This window comes from Sinocyclocheilus rhinocerous, unplaced genomic scaffold (assembly GCF_001515625.1).
Source record: "Sinocyclocheilus rhinocerous isolate Xijiao unplaced genomic scaffold, SAMN03320098_v1.1 scaffold1168, whole genome shotgun sequence".
NCBI lineage: Eukaryota > Metazoa > Chordata > Actinopteri > Cypriniformes > Cyprinidae > Sinocyclocheilus > Sinocyclocheilus rhinocerous.
The window spans coordinates 166,473-188,265 of record NW_015650373.1 but is presented as its reverse complement, the minus strand read 5'-3'; the positions used below and the strand labels follow the sequence as shown (position 1 = coordinate 188,265).

Below are 21,793 nucleotides of genomic sequence, written 5' to 3'. Positions count from 1 at the left end.
AGCACCACAAGGCTGGCCATCGACCTCCCGATTGCCTGAGCGGTGATCTTGGTGGCGCGCAGAGCCAGGTCGGTTGCACTCCTCAGCTCCCTGAGGGTCGCGGGGTTCAGGCCAGACTCATCCGAAGATGCGAGGATCTTGGCCTGAAAGACCTGGAGGACCGCCATTGAATGAAGCGCTGAAGCCGCCTGTCCAGCTGAAGTGTAGGCACGTCCAGCGAGAGCTGAAATGGTCCTACAAGGCTTGGACGGATGAGCGGCCTTTGCTCTCCAGCCGATAGCTGTGGGCGGGCAGAAGTGTGCGGCCACTGACTCGTCCAGGGGAGGCGGCTTGTCGTACCCCTTCTCTTCAGCGCCGTCGATAGAGGTGAGGGCGGATGAAGTGGAAGTACGGAGGCGGGCGGAGAAGGGAGTACGCCATGATCTGGTGAGCTCGTCGTGGATCTCCGGGAAGAATGGAGAGGAAAGCTGACGACGGGCCTAGTGGTGCCCCAGCAGGAACCATAAACCCAGCTGTTCGATTGCTTTCGAGAGGAAACGGAGAAGCTCGGCATCCATCCCATCTTTGGCGGCACTGGGCGTGGATGACGGCAAGGGTGACGGCAAGGGGGTGGGGTCGGTCACCGAGCACAACAGCTCCTCTGCGTCCGAGGCTGTCAATGACATGCTGTCATCAGGCAGCTTATCCTCACTTCCCCCAAACGAGACCAGATCACTCGCGAAGGCAGAGGGATGCTGGTCAGACTGGGAGAAGAGGACGGGAGAACTCATTCTCTGGGGCGAGGGCGAGGCACGTGGGATCTGGGCCGACGTGAACTCACTCGCAGCCGGATGCTCGAGTCCTCTGCCCTGCTGTTTTTTCCTCACAGGTCCTTGGGAGGAAGAAAATGGGAGGGTGCGAGGGGCGGAATCTCTCTCTGAAAAGAAAGCGATCCACAAGCATAGAGAGGTGACACTGAAGTTCTCGCAGTGAGAACAATCAGTTCCCGTGAGCGCAGCTTCCGCGTGAGATTTCCCCAAGCAGGAAACGCACTCCGTGTGGGCGTTATCGGCGTGCAGAACCCCAGTAACTGCGTGGCATTTGCAACAACGCCAAGCTCTTTTAGTAAGCTCTTTTAGAATCGCCGGATGGCGGCAGGGGAAATGGACCGGAACTGCTGCGTCGCTGAGGCGGCGGAGAAGCAGGTCAGCCGAGCTGAGAGGTCCCAACTCCAGCTGCGAAGGCATGTCAACGGCGAGCAGGCTTCGGATCAGCGTAGAGCGTAGTCGTCGCTGAAGGAGACAAAATCTGAGAATCCTGTGGCGAACGCCCGCTTATATAGCCAGATAGCCCCGCCCATTCTGGTGGGCTCTGGCGGGCTTTGTCGCCATAGGCTCATGTAACTCCGCTGCCGAGCCATTGGTTCGTTTTTTTATACACTGCACGAACCAATGGCCGTGCAGTTTCACTGCGTGATTGAAAAAAGGCTTCAGTTCAGGAGAAAAAAGGCTTTTTCCCATAGCGTCTTAAGTAGACGCAGTACGAGTGTAGTATCGACAGGGAACTGTATTATTGTATTTTTAAAACATGCATTAGAGATGCAAATTATTTTATTATTATTATAACTAATTTTATAATTATTCTAACATATAAATAATATTTGGAAAAGCTTTTGTCCAAAATCTAAGTTAAAGTCACCAACATTCAGAAACATAAAACGTAATATGGGAAATTATATAATAGAAAGGACCTCTGTAGACCCTCATGACTGTCAAGGTTAATAAGACTCAATAAGATAAAATATCACATAATTCAATTTAATTATTAATTCCGAAAATGTATTAATAATTCATGATGCTTTAAAAAAAAACTTTGAAACACTGAAAAATATATTTTACAACTTCTCTGAAAATAGTTATTAAAGGATTGTAGTCTACTCTACCAGGATCAGGAAACAGTCCTCCATAAAATGTGCTGCACAGTGGCTTGAGTGAGGAACGGCCGGCGGGCTTGAGAACGGTGTGGCTGGCAGATTCGAAGGAGAGGCCAGCGGGCTTGCGGCAACCACATGTGACGAGCCCGGGCTGGACTCCGCTTCATCCGCAGCTGACACAGAACAGCATACGCTGTTTACGTCCAGCGGATATTCTCCAAAATGGCGCTACAGGGTGACGCGGAGGAGACGAATTGTTGAATAAAGTCGTTTTTTTTTTTCTTTTGCGCACAAAAAGTATTCTCGTAGTTTCGTATAATTGCGGTTGAACCACTGATGTCACATGGATTATTTTACAGATTTCCTTGCTACGTTTCTGAATTGGGAACATTTCAGTTGCGTTGCTGTCTATACAGGGTCAGACAGCTCTCAGGTTCCATCAAAAATATCTTAAGTTGTGTTCCGAAGATGAACAAAGGTCTTACAGGTTTGGAACGACATGAGGGTGAGTAATTAATGACAGAATTTTCATTTTTGGGTGAACTAACCCTTTAAGGTGTAAGGAAATATGAAACTTCTTACTTTGGTTACATTACATGGCATTTTTGGACATTAAATGTATTCTTTTTAAAATGGTATGAGAAAACCATATAAAACCAACATGAATACAACAAGTAAATCCACAAGAAACTTGACATTTTAAAAGATCTCATATAATAATAATATAAGCAGTTGTAGACTGTAAAAAATAGGATTTCACAAACCAACCGCTACCATTATATCACTGAGGTCATTAAAGTCATTGAAAACACACACACACACAAACACATAATGAGAACACTTGAGCGCCTGCCACTTCAAATCCTCAACTGTGCTAAAATGTCCAAAAATATTCTGTCTCCAGCTGTTGAACGTCAACTACTGGCTCCTCGTCTCTGTGCAGAGCTCTCACAATAAACCCACCTGTGTGTCATCAGCATCAACACAATGCAACAGCAACGCTTTTTATCTCAGAAAAAAAAGCAGACATCTGTTCGCAGCCCTCTATGCCTGCACTGCTTTTATGGATCTCTAATTTAATATGTCCCTTCTGTTCTGCAGAGTAATATCATACACAGTACTGCTTACAGCTGGATCATCATCACTTAACAATAGGCAATTATCTGAGGTCAAAACAGCTGCACTCTCTAAAGGACGAAGAGGAAATCCTAACTGTCCAAAGTTGAAAAAGTTGCTAAACAACATATTAGTGAACTTTGGAATGAATGACTTTTGCCAACCAATTAACAGTAACCATATGTTCATTTATGGATCTATAACTGCAGTTGATTTTAATCTTTTGGCACCTCAAAGGTCATATTTATAATAGGCAGCACATAATCTCACAATAACAAGTATTAATTATTAATAAGGAATGATACAAGCCGGGTGACTGTTTCATGTGATTCTTATAAAATATCAGGTACATTTTCCAAACATCTGCATCTAAATCTTCAGAATTGTTATTGAGAGAGAGAGAGAGAGAGAGAGAGAGAGAGAGAGAAATCGGTCTTGTATAATTTTACTGACACCTAGTGGTCAGTTTTTATAATTTGTTTAATTTTCATAGTTTAGTTTTCATATTATTAAATATGAAACGTCAGTTAAGGCTCGTTAGCATTCGGCCTGCTTTAAATCAGACACAGAGATGCAGTGTGGTAAGATCGCATTTATTTGAATTAATTAATTATATTATTTAGAATTGTTAGTGAGAGAGAGAGAGAGAGAGAGAGAGAGAGAGAGAAATCGGTCTTGTATAATTTTACTGACACCTAGTGGTCAGTTTTTATCATTTGTTTAATTTTCATAGTTTAGTTTTCATATTATTAAATATGAAATTACCTATTAAAGTTATCAGAACTCATCAGTGAAATTGGGTTATTATTGAAATGTTATTGCAGTAACCAAAATTTGACTGAAAATATTGACTTTGAACTTGGAACTCAAATGCAAATTCTTAAAAAAGTTACTTTTCTGTGTGACTGAGCAAAACCTATACCACAAAAGTATCCAGTAACTGCTCAAATACTTAATTGTGCATGTAAAATCTGATTAAAATTGCATACTTTACTAATGAATGTACTTAGTTTGATTTTGAAAAAAATTCAAGTATGTAATTTGATCAATGTTTGACATTCTAGAGAATGTACATAATTATGTATAACATATATTAAATATCAATGAATACATAATTCAGTATTACAGATATATGCTTCATTGATTTGCGATGTCTACATTATATATATATATATATATATACACACACACACACACACACACTCTCTCTCTCACATATACAGAGATATATATATATATATATATACACACACACACACACACACACTCTCTCTCTCACATATACAGAGAGATATATATATATATATATATACACACACACACACACACACACTCTCTCTCTCACATATACAGAGAGATATATATATATATATATATACATATATACATACACAGACACACAGAGAGAGAAAGAGAGAGAGAGAAAGAGAGCAACAAGTAAGATTTAGCTCATACATCGGCTTGTAATGACGTTTTATGTCCTCTAGATGTCTCTAGACTCTCTTATGTTCAAGAATGAGGAGAACGAGTGATACAGTAGCTAGCAGTTTACACATTCAAGAGGAAAACACTGTGAAGACTGACAAAAAGTCATCTTCATGTTTGTTCACCTTCTTGTCCAGATTTAGAGTTCAGCACTGGCCATATGCTTCTACTGAGCTGTAATCACAGAGAAATTGTTAGAGTAGATGCACAAAAGACAAAAATTATCACTTGTGATCCACATGACTCTGTCTTTAGAAACACCTACGAATAACATTACTATGTAATCTGAGAAACAGAAAAGCAGATCTTTAGGCCTGACTCATCATCAGAGGTCTACAGTTTTGTTATCTGCTGCAGATCAGCCTTATACCTAAACAGCAACTGGGGCTTTTGACCCGTGGTCATAGCAACATAAGTCACATAACAAGAAGACAGAAAACAGGCAACCGAGATCCTTACAGTGGCTCACGTGTAAAACAACAGTGCAGACAAAAGCTAGCACTGCACTTCTATTCTAAATAATTTGACATCTTAAACTTAAATCAATATAGGAAACTTTATTTCCTTTTTGGCTATTTGTGAACAGACATGCATTTAGACATGCGGTTTAATTTCAACAATATTGCAAACAGAGACAATTTCCTGTTTCTTATTATACACAGCAGGTTGTCATCTTAGGGCTATATAGATAAAGTCATCACATCACAGGTTAATAGGCATATTGTCATGGAAACAGTGGAGTGCTGACAGATTGTTGACAGAAAACCATAACCAAATTAATATCACCACATTCTGATCGTACATTCTGTTATAGGCAAACTAGACATCCCTCATTTCTCCTCAGGTTACCCTTTTAAGATTCTGATGATCAGAAAATATTAGTAGGCCTATTAACTTGAATGTCTAATGAAGCCTTATAGTGGACCCTGAGATCTTGTGACTGCACAGACTAAGAACCTAAATAGACAAACCTAAATAGATTACAGCAGAGCAAGGTTTTCATCCAGTGGTCTGTAGAGAGGAAACACGGGTTATATAAAAGCATAGTTTCTTAGATTTTTATGATATTTGTAACTATTAAGCAGTTTGTAACTTTCTAACCAGTGATCTTCTAAGCATTATGGAAAAATAATAGTTTTAGTTCTTAATAAAATTTATATAATTGTTTATATTCACAGATTTACATATTGCAGGTTTGCAACTGGGTGAAAATAGGCCTGTTGATATGACTGATTACTATTCATTTTAAACCACCCTAAAAGAGGAACTATGATTTTTACCCCTCTTTTAAGAAGGAGCTATTTTAAAAAGTGAACATGTTTTCACTTGATACCACAAACCAAAATTCACACAAATAATCCAATAAGTCTTTGTCGTCTTCTTCTTCTGGTGCTTTTATGGCGGTTTGGCAAGCCAACAGAAAAAGTGCATTATATACCTATATTCTATCTATTGTTCCTGTATTTTTTAGATACTTAAATAATATATCATGAACTTGTGATTGCAAAAGGTTATCAATTCCCAGCCATCCAAATTCCTGAATTAACTGAAGTCTTTCCCTTTCATATGCAGCACACTCAAAAAGAATATGCTTCGCTGTTTCTGGGTCTCCACATTTGTCACAAATCATGCTTCCCTAGTGAAGACTATAATTTAATGCTGTGTGTCCAATTCTTAATCTCAAAATAATGACATCTTTCTTCCTATTTCCATATCTTTTCCTCTCATTTCCAACACACTCCTGAATCTGGTAAAGATGTCTTTCTTTAAATCCACGATTCCATAACTTTTGCCATTTTTTTCTTATTTCAATTGATATCAATCTCTTGATTTCAGCTTTGCTTAAAGGTACATTAACTTCAATTTGTGGATGATTCAAGGCCTTCTTTGCCAGCAGGTCTACTTCCTCATTTCCATCCACACCCACATAGGCCGGCACCCAGAGGAAGTTTAACAATATCCCTTACTGCCTTGTTCTAAACAAACATTGTAAAACTGCAAATGCTAAATGTTGCTGTGCTTCAGATTTTCCACTCAATAGGCTAGTGAGAGCAGCCATTGAGTCAGTACACAGTTCTTGACAGCTGTACTTCTTCAATCCATTGTAGAGCTAGTATAATAGCTAATAACTCGGTAGTGAATACTGACACATGATCTGATATTATTTTTACCATTTTTATTTTAAAGGTAAGAATGTATACTACCGCTGCTGTTCTACCAGAGTCTGGCTCCTTTGACCCATCTGTAAATACCTGTAATACGGAATAATACTCTTGAATTATATATTGTTGAACTACTATATCAGTTGGTATGTTTATTTCAGTTTTATTTATTACTTTGTGTATTTGTAAACAGGGGTAGTCTCTTCATTAGGGCGACGCACCACCAAAGTGCGAAAGGGAGGGATCTTTTTTCTTTCACATTCAACCACAGCTGTCACTGTAGACTGTTAGTTCTGCCTCTGGATATATAGTCCAATCATCGTCAAGTCATGTTCTGTGGAGTACCGCCCCTTTTTGGGCGATTTTACTCTGGCCGAGAATCGCTCCCGAGTGTTCTCATAGACTTCCATACAAAGATTTTTTTTTTTGTCCGAAATGCAGGCACTGCAATACAATCTCTATGAGTTCCAGGAGGGCTAGCACCAATGTGCTTTCCTCATCATATGTAACCTTAACTTGTGCAGAGATTGGTGGGAACAAACATACCTCTATTAATTGAGCGTTTGCACCTACGTCACAGTTTGGTCAGTTACCCGGATGTGCGGCCATATTGGAGATACTCGGATGTGAACAACAGCATGGATTGCACTGCTAATGTACTGAAGATGTTGTTCTACTGATTTATGATGTCTAAACCACGGAAGAAATGTGTGAAAGCTGCTAAATCATATAGAGAAGGACTTAGTAAGCAGGAAAGGGCGCAACAATTTGACAATCTAAAGTTAAAGGGGTCATATGACGTTGCTAAAAAGAACATTATTTTGTGTATTTGGTGTAATGCAATGTGTTTATGCGGTTTAAGGTTAAAAAAACACATTATTTTCCACATAATGTACATTAATCGTCCTCTTTTGGAAAGCCAAACAAAGTAGTTTCACTTTCACAACGAAACACAGCGTCTCCACAACATGGCGGCGGCGGCGGGAGCAGCAATACTACAGCGAGAATCAAAGTTACGCATTCTTTCTTTGCGTGAACATTTGGGCGGCATTATGCAAATCTTCCCACATCGTGACGTAGACATGTGGGGGCGTGTTAGAACGAGCCATTTTAGGTAGGCGTGGTTGACTCTTAAATTTTATAAAGAATATCTCTTTGGATTGGAGACTTTAGTCTTTGCAACTTTACAGATCTTCTTTATGCACCAAGAGCTTGTAACACTCCAAAGAGAAAGGAAAAATTGAAATCGCATCATATGACCCCTTTAATAGGTGGTAAAGATCCGTACAAGCTGGCTCCTTTGTCGTGGACTGACGACCCGACAATTCTTCCTTCTATTTTTTATCCCGACATAAGCTGCATTTCCATTACCCTTCAAACTGCGCAAATTGAAATTGAAAATTGAAAATACGTCCAATGGAAAGGTCAATTTTGCAAAAACTCCCATATATTGCAAAAAAGTTTGTACACTTGCATGAGGTGGTTTTTCAGGGAGTTCAAAAAAGGAATATTTCACAAAACTGCAATGGAAACAGTTTTGTCGCATTTACAGGTCACCTGGCGTATGTAAAAGTCACATGATCAGCACATTTCAGAAGATACACATCTACATCTCCTTCGATTAAAAATAATGGCTAGTGTGATGGTTGCGATATAGTAAACCTACCAACACTCGTCGCTAGGACTTATCGCGAAAGGAAAAAATTACGTTTTAGTCACATAACATCGGTTGATGGAAAAAACGACATTTCGCAATAGTTTTTATATCAACATTTATAAAATGTCGCAAAAGTTTTGCGCAAATCTGTAATGGAAACGCAGCTATAGTGAACTACTTAATTTTTTCGCCAAGCCCATACACGAGTTCCATTTGGTTCAGTGGCATTGTTTACATTCAGTGCTGGCAACATGGCTGACTTCTGGATTGGTGACATGTCGTTAAAACACCCTATAAGAAATATGAAGTCAGGACAAGTCGGTATGGGCTGAATAAAGCAAACCAGTATCTCACCAATAAAGTTTAGATGGATGATGATTGTAATGGAGGTAAAGACGATTACAGTGACATAGAGTAATCGTACACTATTAGACGTGCAAGTCCGTTATTATTAGGCCTAATGTGTAAACAAACAGACCGTGTATGTGTGCTCTTTGTTAGCTTTTTGCATGAGCACATTTCAGTATGGTAGCATGTCTGGCGTGTTTTTATAATGGACCCTCGCTGAAGAAGCGTGTTTTTAACGGAGTTTGCAATGGCCAGTGGTGTTTATGTAGACACAGACACGAACACTCACTCTGACAGAGGAACTGTTCACTGGTGATGTCGAGCCGCCTTCAGATCGCCACATTTGACAAATTCAGAATGTTTTTATTTGCTTTTTTAATTTGTTTTCCTCTGTTTAATAATTCTGAATAAATCCGTATATATCTATACTGTATATACAGTCAGGTTAAGGCAACTGGTATAGCGTCTGTTGGCATCTCCATGTGGTCCTGTTTGGTATTGCAGCTTGACTTATAAATATATATACTGTATGTATAAAAAATTCACTAAACAAATGACCAGAAAAAAACAGGTGTCCCTTTACACCGGACCAGTACCTCAACTGAAGGCCTCAACTGAAGCCTACGTTGTTCTAGAGGCAATTCTCCCATTTCAACTTGTAATTATACCATCAGAGAAGTTCTAAATGCTCCACAACAAATTCAGATTGCAGTGCCTGCACAACAAAGAGGTTTGTATTACCTCTATCTTTTTAAAGGGTTAGTTCACCCAAAAATGAAAATTAGCCTGTGTTTTACTCACCCTCTAAGCATCCTAGGTGTATGTGACTTTCTTCTTTCAGACGAATCCAATCGGAGTTATATTAAAATTATAATGGCCCCTCCAAGCCTATCAATGGTGGTATGCAGGTGTTTGTTATAAACAGTTTAGAAGACGTGAAATAAAGCATCCATAATAAAATGTAACATTTATTTTTTCCTCACAGTTTTGGGGGTTGCACTGTATACATAAATTGTGAATTACGAAAATTAAAAAATGTTTTAATTTATCTTGAAAAATGATTGCAGGAAATATAGTTTTGTGGGAATCATCCTCAATCTTGAACTTGGTAAAACAATTAGTATTATATGTTTCAAGTCTTAATACTTTTCCTTTTGTTATACTGGGATAAATCATACTGGGATGTATGCTAAAATTGTTGGATGTGGCGCCCTACCTAGAAAATTTTCCACCAGCTGCCGCTGTTTGTAAATCAATCATAGGGAACATCCAAGGGGGAATTGCTGGTATAGCAACAGAAGAGGCAAGGACTTTCAATCCCAAACTGTTTGCCTCATTCCTTACTACCCAACCAAAGCTTGCTATTTCTTTGTACTTATATTCCCACTAATCTTTCAGAAGTAACTTTAACTTTAACTTTATTGTCCCCAAGGGGGAAATTATTTTCCACAGCACTGCACTTGTTTAACACACACAACATAACCAACATAATACAAAAATGAAAACTAGCCTGTGTTTTTCTCACCCTCTAAGCATCCTAGGTGTATGTGACTTTCTTCTTTCAGACAAATCCAATCGGAGTTATATTAAAATTATAATGGCCCCTCCAAGCCTATCAATGGTGGTATGCAGGTGTTTGTTATAAACAGTTTAGAAGACGTGAAATAAAGCATCCATAATAAAATGTAACATTTATTTTTTCCTCACAGTTTTGGGGGTTGCACTGTATACATAAATTGTGAATTACGAAAATTAAAAAATGTTTTAATTTATCTTGAAAAATGATTGCAGGAAATATAGTTTTGTGGGAATCATCCTCAATCTTGAACTTGGTAAAACAATTAGTATTATATGTTTCAAGTCTTAATACTTTTCCTTTTGTTATACTGGGATAAATCATACTGGGATGTATGCTAAAATTGTTGGATGTGGCGCCCTACCTAGAAAATTTTCCACCAGCTGCCGCTGTTTGTAAATCAATCATAGGGAACATCCAAGGGGGAATTGCTGGTATAGCAACAGAAGAGGCAAGGACTTTCAATCCCAAACTGTTTGCCTCATTCCTTACTACCCAACCAAAGCTTGCTATTTCTTTGTACTTATATTCCCACTAATCTTTCAGAAGTAACTTTAACTTTAACTTTATTGTCCCCAAGGGGGAAATTATTTTCCACAGCACTGCACTTGTTTAACACACACAACATAACCAACATAATACAAAAAAAAGAACAGTTAAGATAACACTCAGCGATGTTCTATGAGGTTGGGTGTTGGAAGACCTATAACTTTCGCAGCAATATTGGACACCTTTGTGAGTTTGGTCAGGTTTTTAACAGAGAGCATGTTGAAAAAACAGATAGAACAATACAACAGAATTGGCTGAATGATGCTTTGATAAAGTAGCAATAATAATCGAGGAGCAACATTAAGTCCTTTGAGTTTATGAATGACTGACAGTCTTTGGTGACTTCTTTTCTGAATGTCCGTAATGTGCTGATCAAAGGTAAGTGTGTTGTCCAATGTTACTCCAAGATATTTGAAACTGTCCACTGTTTCAACTGTTTGATTATGAATAACAATAGGGTGCTGGGGTGAAGGGGGACTGACTATCAGCTCTTTTGTCTTGCTGACATTGAGATTCAGGTGGTTATCCTCACACCACTGGGCAAAGTGCATGACAGTGGTGTGATAGTCCATAATGGAGTTATTGTCTTTGAGCAGGGCAAGAATGGCTGTGTCTTCAGAATATTTTAAGTATTTTATGCTGGGTGACGGGCTAATGTTGTCGTTTGTGTAAAGTGTATACAAGAAAGGACTTAACACACAGCCCTGCGGTAGTCTAACTGGATGGCTTTCCAGGTGTCCCTTTACACCGGACCAGTACCTCAACTGAAGGCCTCAACTGAAGCCTACGTGGTTCTAGAGGCAATTCTCCCATTTCAACTTGTAATTATACCACCAGAGAAGTTCTAAATGCTCCACAACAAATTCAGATTGCAGTGCCTGCACAAAAAAGAGGTTTGTATAACCTCTATCTTTTTAAAGGGTTAGTTCACCCAAAAATGAAAATTAGCCTGTGTTTTACTTACCCTCAAAGCATCCTAGGTGTATGTGACTTTCTTCTTTCAGACAAATCCAATCGGAGTTATATTAAAATTATCCTGGCCCCTCCAAGCCTATCAATGGGGGTATGCAGGTGTTTGTTATAAACAGTTCAGAAGACGTGAAATAAACCATCCGTAATAAAACGTCCCTCACACGGCTACGGGGGGTGAATAAAGGCCTCCTGCGAATCCATGCGCAATGCGCAAGAAACAAAGTTTCCTTACTTTAGCAAAGGAAAACCAGTCTCCTCTTGGCTTATTGAAATCCTCCGACATTTTTCTTTACAAATCCTCGCTTTGTGCATCTAATTTGTGAACGGCGTTTTGTTTTGTTTTCTCTCCACGCTTGTCACTAATCACACAACACCGACGTCCTACATCATCCACCGGAAAGCCTTCCGCGTATGACAGATGGCAGAAGTGATAAAAAAAGTGTTTATTACGTTTGAAATATGGATATTTTCAGGAGGCCTTTATTCATGCCCCGGAGCCGTGTAAGGGACGTTTTATTACGGATGCGCACACTTTATTTCACATCTTCTGAACTGTTGACAACAAACACCTGCTTACCCCCACTGAAAGGCTTGGAGGGGCCAGGACAATTTTTAATATAACTCCGATTGGATTTGTCTGAAAGAAGAAAGTCACATACACCTAGGATGCTTCGAGGGTGAGTAAAACACTAATTTTCATTTTAGGGTGAACTAACCCCTAAAGTAAGTTTTTGTTCGCAGAACCTAATCACTGCACAATAAATTATTTTCAGTGAGTGACAGCTTGCCCCCCAGTCAGCTCCTCATAACACCTTAATACATTTATTCCTTTTTTGCATTTTTCTACCAATTTCTGAATATGAATTCTAAAGTTTAATTTAGAGTCCATCCACATAGAAATATACTACTGTACATTTACTTGTTCCAACTGATGACCATACATTTTGATATTCAAGATAGGATTATTTTTCTTATTGTGTTTTTGCCACAGAAAACCCCAACTATTCGCCCATTTCTCCACCTCATTCACAGCATTTTGCATTTTATTTTCTACAAATTAAACATTGCGCCCCCTTTTCCATAATGCTCCGTCATCTGCATACAATGATCTTCATATTCCAGTATCAATGTTATGAAAAATGTCATTAATCATTAAATTAAAAAGAATAGGGCTCCTCACACTTCCCTGGGGAGTTCCATTCTCAATTGGGAGAATCCGAGAATAAGCGGACCGCACTCTTACTTGAATCGTACTTCCAATCAAGAAACTCAAAATCCAGTTATAAATTTTTCCATCAATTCCCAAGCTTATCAGTTTCATTAAAAGCCCCTCTTTCCACAACATATCATAAGCTTTTTCTACATCGAAAAAGACTCCCACTAAAACCTCTTTATTAATTTGAGCCTTTCAAATTTCAGCTTCCAAACACAAGACTGAATCCATATATTTGCCCTTTTCGAAATCCATAGTGACCTGCTGAAAAAAAATTTCTGCTCTCAATTACATAAGTCAACCGGTTCATAACCATCCTTTCCATAAGTTTGCATAAGTTTGATGTCAATGCGATATGTCTATTCTAATAGCCTAAGTATAATTGCTGCAACTGGTATCAAAACTTCTCTGATTCAAAGTAGTGATGTCCGGTTCGCGAACGAATCGTTCAATTTAATGACAACTCATTTATTTACTTTATATCTTCAAGACTTAAATCCTGGTATGCACATCACTGCCTGTTACTGTATCTGGGTGCTTAGTTGCAAAAATTATTTATAAACTTTTCAGATCATGATTATGATGTTTTAACTGACTGAAGTTATGATTACTGACTTTATATATTTGAATGTGTATTTTCATCCTGGCCCGGGACGATAGACTTGATATCATTACGTCATCGCGAATGACGTCATTACGTTAGGGCGTAAAAGAACCGATGAACCGTTTTTTTGAACCGGTTCATTGAAACGAACTGTCCGAAAGAACCGGTTCGCGGAAAAGAACCGGACTTCCCATCACTAATTCAAAGTCACTGATGAAAAGTTCGACTCATTTACGCGAATCGGTTCTTTGGACAGTTCGATTCAAACAAACAGTTACATATCGGCACGGCTTTCGTTTAAGATTTATAAATAAGCTTTTAATAATAACGCAGTATTTTTACTTAATCTAACGCATCCAGTTCAGTTTGTTTTTGCAATTTGCAGCCAAGATTCATCATAAAAACAGTAATTTAGGATTTAAAAACACCTTTACAATAAAAAATACTAAAGTTCATATTATTCTGCTAAAAAAGTTTTGCTATTTTGAATAAAATGCTATGAATAAAACCAATTCCACTTGGCCATAGCATAAGCTTCACGCTTTCAGTTTATGCGAATCGGACCTTCTGAAATGAGCTCGGTTCAATTAGTCAGTGAGTCATTTGAGAAACAATTTGACTGATTCGTGAATGAATCATTCAGACCGGTTTTGTGAACTGGTTCGATCGCTTTATTACAAAATCCGACTCTGAAGACTGATTCGTTGAGGAACCATACAGAACTGCATATGGTGCATTTGGAATTCAAACAACTGGTCCTGCTCTCACTGCGCCCACACCTCCAACCCCCCTACCTCCGCTCGCGCCAATGATGTAATTCTATTTTAACGGCTGGGGGCGCGGCTGTAACCGGCAGCTCCGCCCTTCGAGGCCAGCCAAACACTTGAACACACTGCGCCAAGCAAAAACGAAACCTTCATCTCTGAAACTTCAGTTTGATAAGAAGGTAAGAGTTTATTTTGAAAGCATTGAGGGTTATTAGTAGTTCTGATTAGATCGTGGATAAAGGAAGAGCCCTTTACGGCTCAACACTTCTGCAGGGAGAAAAGAAGTAGGTGTTGGCTTCAGAAAAGCGTCTTTAATGAAGCTCAACAACTTGACGAGTTTCTTAAAAATTCTGGAAAACATACAAACCAACAGATCTGATTGTGATCTATTAGGACACAAAGGCGTCGCCGAAGTTGTAGTGTGTTTCGCGGTGGTCACTACTTGTTTTCACGCGCAGCTCGGTAGCGCAGTGTTTGTTTTTGACCACAGCACTGGATTCAGATGGATTTGGCTTGGAAGTGTGAGGCAACACCCCTGTTGAACACCTCACATCGTTGTGTTTAGGTCCATGAGGTCGTAGTTCAGTTCAGAAACGCAAACATTACATGGTAACACGCTCATAAAGGCCCATAGATTCGCGTTCATGAAAGACCGCGCCTCGAAATAGAACAACTAAGTTTCAGCGTTGTGCGTGTTCATGTTACATTTGTGCGCTGACGAATGTTTCATGCCAAACATTTTTTGTCTTTTATTAATTTTGGGTCAATGACGTGATGGTCATTTATTTTAAAATGATATGTTAAATGGGCATTTAAGTTGTTATTAATTGCAAAAGTTTTACACATAACATTTAAGTAATATGATATGATTAAAATGTACACTCACGTGAGATGAAAACTTAAGTCTTCGAGAGAAAAAAAAATGTATTCGACACGGAGCAAGTCGCCTCCTGAACGCCGCCATGTCGACGTCACATGACAAGTAACTTAATGTCCATTATATGGATGTTGGTGGTATGACATGTAAACAAAAGATAAACAAAATGGCTTAGGAATTTTTTAAGAAAGGAAATGTTGGAGTAATTATTCTTTCTGTCATAAGATAATTAATTAGTAAAATTATTGATTTAATTTTAAATTAAATATTAATAAATAAAAATAATTATATTTACATTAATTGTTTGAATAATTATGTTTGAAAACTTAATTGAAACTGAGTAATAAAGTTTAATTTTAATTACTTTAGTACTGTATGCTTGATGGTTACACCACTTAAATGTATTAAGTTTAATTGTTTTTTAGAAAACAGAATCAATATTTTTGAAAAATGTATGAAACCATCACAAATATAAACAACTTTCTGTAATCCAGGATTTCCTCGTTTGTCATTGACCCAAGTTTGTTTTGGACAGAAACAGCTGGTCATGGTCTGTTTTGTAGGCTATTGAAAGCGAAATGTTCATTTAAAAACTTGTTAGACAGGAATGATTCAGGTGTTTGTGTTTAAAGCAGTGACTCCCTCATTGTGTTTGGGAAGGAAGAGGACACATTTCAGCAGGAATTTCCGAGCTGTTCTCTCTGAAAAAGGCCACCACCATGTTAGGACAACGTTTACTTCTCCAGGTCTCAATGGCTGTGGCACAAAACGTATTGAGCTGCCTACCTAGACAGATTTTTTTGTGCCTACTGAGGACTGTAATATTCACTGTATATACTGAAAGAGCATGACTCACTGCTCATCTATCTACCATTTTTTAATCTGATGAGTTTGACTGTGATAAACTGACGCAGAAAAGGATTGGAGGGTCTGGAAAGCACTAGTCTCTCTTGATCAGAATGTGTAAGTATACCAGTCATAGGAGGCTGCGTCTGCTGTGCCACCTCAGCATTGCCAACAGGTGTGGGCCCGCAGCCACACCACTCTCTGAGAGGTGCAGGTCGATATCTGGGTCATTATTCAGCTCACTGTCTAAAACATCAAAGTGAGGCGCACTGGTTTGATTCGGAAGCAGCCTTCAGTGCTTTAGTGGGCACTAAGCCACAAATAACATTAGTGATGCAAACACTGCACATGCTAAATAATTGCAAAATAATCAAAACAGAACTGACGTTTTATCTGAAAATGATTTATTAAATGTGTTTAACAGACTGGGAGGTTTGTTTGTTTACATTTATCTTACATAAGCAGAATGTTTTTAAGGGTGGTTTCCTGCTTGCTAAAATCAAGTAGATGTCCTGGAGGGGCGTCTGTATGCTGTTGTATCCTCTGGGCTGTTTTCTGCTCCTGTGGTATCAGATATTTGTAAAGTAGAGGAAATTAGAGGATCCACCAGCAAGGACATTGATTGTTAACGAGCTCTTGGTTCTTTCTCATCCCGTCCCCCTCTGGATTCCTTGCTCTGTCTCTTTAACCACCAAGCGGTCCTTGACCTGAATAAGGTTGAAAACCCTTGATCTCACAAAGGTCAGCATTAATACAGCTGGATTCCCATGTGTCGTTCTGCTGGAAAAGGAAAGCAGATTCTTTATGCCGGAAATAAGAGTATTTAGAATTTTGGATGATTTCGTTTTTTTTTTTTTACGACACCACTCACTGTAAAAACATAGAGAAGCGGACATGTCCAAACTAGTAGCTGCTACTTTTTGCTCACTTTCTGACTGCTTAAAGATCAGTTTGTACTGTGCATTGTCACTGATTTTGAGTGATTGTCCATGGAAAGCTGTTTTCAGGTCAGTGTTAGCCCTCTGAGCTACAGTCCATTTACTCTCTGATGGCGACCTGATCGTGTGAGAAAGAGGGGAAAAAAAAGAGTAGAGGAGGAGGAGGAAGAGAGGACGGTCTTTAATTAGGACACCCTCTTTTTCTCCTCTCCAACTCCCCCTCTCTCTAGGAACAAGAACAAACATTCAATTAGGTCAGACCCTTCTGCTGTTTCTGTCCTTTTAGTTTGGAGAAATCTGTCCATTCTGTTTTGCTATGCTGAGGCTTTTTTTTTTTTTTCTTTCTTTGTAAGTTGAAATCAGAGACTCACTCACCGCCTAGAAATGCGCAGTCATTATTTACAACGATGTGATATTAATCATTGTTTCTTTGTTTCTTTTAAACTTAAGCACTTTATTTAAATTTGTGAGATATTTGTTTCTGATTTCCTGCCTTGATGTGTCAGATACACTGGAAGTGTTTCCTCTCTCAGTGTGATAAGGAAGCCAAACAGCAGCGAGGCCTTTAAATTAGAGTTTAATCTTCTGTGCTCTTCTGTCGTGTGGAGAATCCGATCTTAGGATCCGCTGCTGCTCCACAGAAGCATGAGGCAGTTGTGTGCTTGTGTCTGGCGTTTGCTGTTGATTGGCTATCACCAATTCCAGATTTTGCAAAGTAGACTGCTATTTGGGAATATTATGAAAAGTTATAAGCTTTGAACCAAAAAGAACCAAGGTGAATCACAACATTACAAACTTAGATTTTAACCAAAGAAGTATTTGAAATTTGAGCAAGAAGAAAAAGATACAAGACTGTGTATAGGGATGTAACGATTCGATTCGATTCACGGTTTTGATTTCACGGTTCGATTTTCTCACGATTTTTTTAACAAAATGAGATTGAAGACATTATACAGTAAATTAAAGGGTGCCATTTTATTAGGCTATTGCTGCACGTTTCTTTGTGAAATTGAAATATAACAAAACTAAATTGAAATTTACCAAATCTAAACCCAAATCAAACAAGTTACACAAATAAAAGAAATCTCTTAATATGAACAAACTAAGGCTTTGTCTGTGCTCTTTCCATTTAAAATTAGAGGCAACCACTGGATTTTAATCATGTTCCAAACAAAGATGCAGCATATGCAGCATGAGTAGTTTTTAATCATAAATTAGACCGTATAGTTTCGAAATTTGAAGCAAAAACAGAATGGTCTGACTTTAGTTTTGTGAAACTATACTACATAAAACACATCTAAACGAAACGGCAGACGAGCTGAATGAGACGCAGATTCACTCTCTGACAGCAGGTGGCGCTTATGAACAGCAATGATACAGTGTTTCCTGGGTTACCGCTGTAAACAAAGCAGAGCTGCGCTTATGAACACTACTTTAATATGCATTGTTCAGAGGCAAGATGAAAAGAAAATACCACGTAAACTTTTCTAATGATAGTCAGTTCCCCTCAGAGATACATTCATATAAACTCCTACTCCAATTGTATCGCGATTTGTTTGGCATCTCAACTGATTTGAATAGTCACATATGTGAATCGATTTTCAATCAGCTCACGACTAATCGTTACATCCCTAGTACTTAACGGTCCTAAAAAGCATTTCAAATGACATAAACAATTTTAAAACAATGGATAAATATAAAACTATCTATTTAAAGTTGTGATTATAGAAACAATATATTTTACATTTATTTGAATATGTTTACATCGTTTAATAACGAAGGGATTTTAGGTGTGTTCGACTTGAAGCGGCGCTGTGCAGATCGATCGCTGTATGACATCAAAGTACTGCGAGAGCGATTAGACATCAGATGCCTCCTTATGCTTTCGAATCGCTCTTGCAGTACTTTGATGTCATACAGCGATCGGTCTGCGCAGCGCCGCTTCAAGTCGAACACACCTATTGATTATCATGTCATTCTCAGTGCATCATGGGAGCAGATTTTCGGCATGATTTGCTTGTCGAGATTCTCCGCCTGGTGGAAATTTCTTTGCAGAATCATGGGTAATGTAGTTTTTCACCAGGAATTCCACTATTAAATGCCATTACTTAAAAATAAGTTGTAACAAAGCAGGCTGATGGCTTCAACAAAAGTGTACACCATTGATAAACGACTTTGTAGCTCACAGTAGGTCTGTCTTTAATGGTTTATAAGTTATTGGGGAAAAAAAGGTTCAGTGTAATCTTCACAATGTTTTGTGTAGCGGATGTTCAGTATCCCACACATCGAATCATAAACTCAGGTGTAATCTCTGTTATCTTTTTATTCTACAGAGACTTCGTACCCTTAGCTTCCAAGACTTTTGTTTGCCAGGCAAATTACATGCATTAAAAGCACAACCAATGACAAACACCACTGAAGAACCACACTTTTTGGGGATATTTTTAAATGAATGGCTTACTTTGATATGATGAAGCATTTTAACAAAGAAATTTTAATTTAGAGAAAAATGTGTCTGTTAAATGTTGAACAACCAACAGCCTTCATACACTAACCTCAGCACAGCTCTCATCTGTTTTTAGCTTTGAGTCAAGGTTGGATTAGAGAATTGAGAATGATCCTAGATCAGCATTAATAAACAACGTGTGCTCTAAGATAAGCATCTTTATTTATTGGACCCAGCAGTGAAAACAACAGGGGATGAGCTATTTGTGTTTGACTAGCTGTGTGTGCCTTTTGTAAGTCACTGTGAGCTATATTACTAATGTTTTTTGTGTAATAAAGGGATGGTTAAGGCAAAGAAAAAAAAAAGAAAAATCTTTCTACTTACCCTCATGTTGTTCCAAACCTGTATGACTTCTGTGGAACACAAAAGAAGATATTTTAAAGTGATTTCATAATATCACCATCTTTGTTCCTCAGAAAAAAAGAAACTCCTACAGGTTTGGAACAACATGAACGTGCGTAAATGATTACAGAAGTTTTATTTTTTATTGTGCGAACTGTCCCTGCCTGACACTTCCAGCCATATTCTCCAGTCTTGCTGTGTGTTCAGTGTCATTGGCACATAGGGGTGTACAGTTACACTGTGTGTTTATGCATGCAGGTGATATCACTAATAGACTTTGAGGATTTCAGAAGCTTCTTTATGATGATGTGATTCAGGTTTTAGGTTATGAAGGGAAATAATAATGACACACTCAACACAAACTGAAGGATCCTCTTTTTTTTTTTTTTTTTTTTAGATATTCTCCCATGGAACTTGCCAAAATTTTGCCACTTGCTGCTAGTGTTGCCAAAAAACCCGGTACTTCGGTACCAAGTCAGTACTAAAAAAATGAAAATGTTACGGTACCAGGTTTTTTTAAGTACCGGTGGTACCAAGTAGGGCTGCTCGATTATGACAAAAATCATAATCACGATTATTTTGGTCAATATTGTAATCACGATTATTTAAAACGATTATTAGTGGGCCATATGACCAAATCTTTATATGAAAGATTTATTTAAAGATAGTGATATATATCAAATATATCTTTTCTGTAAATAAGGTTGCTATGACATCTATAGAGACCAGCGAAATGTCACAATTCTCAATACCACAGAATACCAGAGTAACTAATATTAGTTAAAAAAACAGCAACAAAAAAGGTCCTCAAAATTATTGAAAATAATTAAACTGTAATAAAAAAGCTAAGGAATACAATGCCAGTAATAAAAAAGCAAAAGAATACAACAGTATTTTCATTCTTAACTCTTTACATTCATTTATTACATAACCGACGAGGGTTATGTGAATAATCACTAAGCGCCGCATTTTGACAGGATTTTTAAATGAATTGTGAATCTAAAATATGCGTGTTAGAGAATGTACAAATAGCTAACATTGTTTGTGCCAGATCGACAGTGGCTGTGTTTGCTGATTCAGACCATCACCTACTAGAAAAACACAGCAAGGGATGCTCCTTATCTGAAAGTGGTTTGGTGGTTCAATCAAAAAGTAAGGGGAGTAAGACAAAGATAAGAAATGTGGAGTCGGTGAGCTTTTGGTTGGAGGTTGACCCCCTCACAGGATCATTGAGGACACAAATCAGCAGATACTTTCCAAAGTCCTCCTGGTTAAATTCAGTTTTGCCTGCATTTTAATTTGCGTGTGCGTGTATTATATATAAAACTGTCTTGTGATCCAGTGGCAAAAGGATAAGTGTGTGTTCCACTGGGTTTGTGTGAGGTGTCTCAGTCTTAAAGGCCCAGTGGACCCCCTGATGATCTCTACAGGTCATTAATTGTGAGATAGCTGTGAATTGATGGCAGAGCTTCACCTTATTAAGTAAATACTTATAGCCCATTAAATATTTCTAATGTGCTCCAGTGGGTTTGAGTATATTGAAGCTTCAGTCAGATTTTCTGGAGAGAGAGATTTATCTTCTTTACCTGTTCATACTCCTACTGAGTGAAATTCCCTCGGATACATACAGAGCAGTGAGATTCCTGCTGAAAATAATGTGGTCAGTTGTTACATCAAGGTTCATTTTGAGTCTGACCCTGTTAACATCTAGTATTAATGTTACACATTAAAGAACACAATTCTGAGCATTTTTTAAAGTCGCTCAGTGCTTTCATTTTTATTCTTTAACATCAATTTCTGATCACAATGTATCCGATACGTGTTATTACCAGGTACACTTCAATAATATAGTCGATTAGTATGACTAGTTTGACTGACTAGTTTATCTTTTTGCGTGTGTGTGTTTGTGTTTATATATATATA

At 38.3% G+C, this 21,793-nt stretch overlaps 1 protein-coding gene across 1 annotated transcript in view; it reads left to right on the top strand.

Annotated features, from left to right (window-relative positions):
* The first annotated feature begins 14,443 nt into the window (after nt 1-14,443).
* The window catches only part of rhocb (ras homolog family member Cb), a 17,581-nt gene continuing 10,231 nt past the window's right edge, over nt 14,444-21,793 (top strand). The window contains exon 1 of the mRNA XM_016517039.1: nt 14,444-14,540. The gene's annotated coding sequence lies outside the window, so the exon portion shown is untranslated. The remainder of the gene's footprint in view (nt 14,541-21,793) is intronic.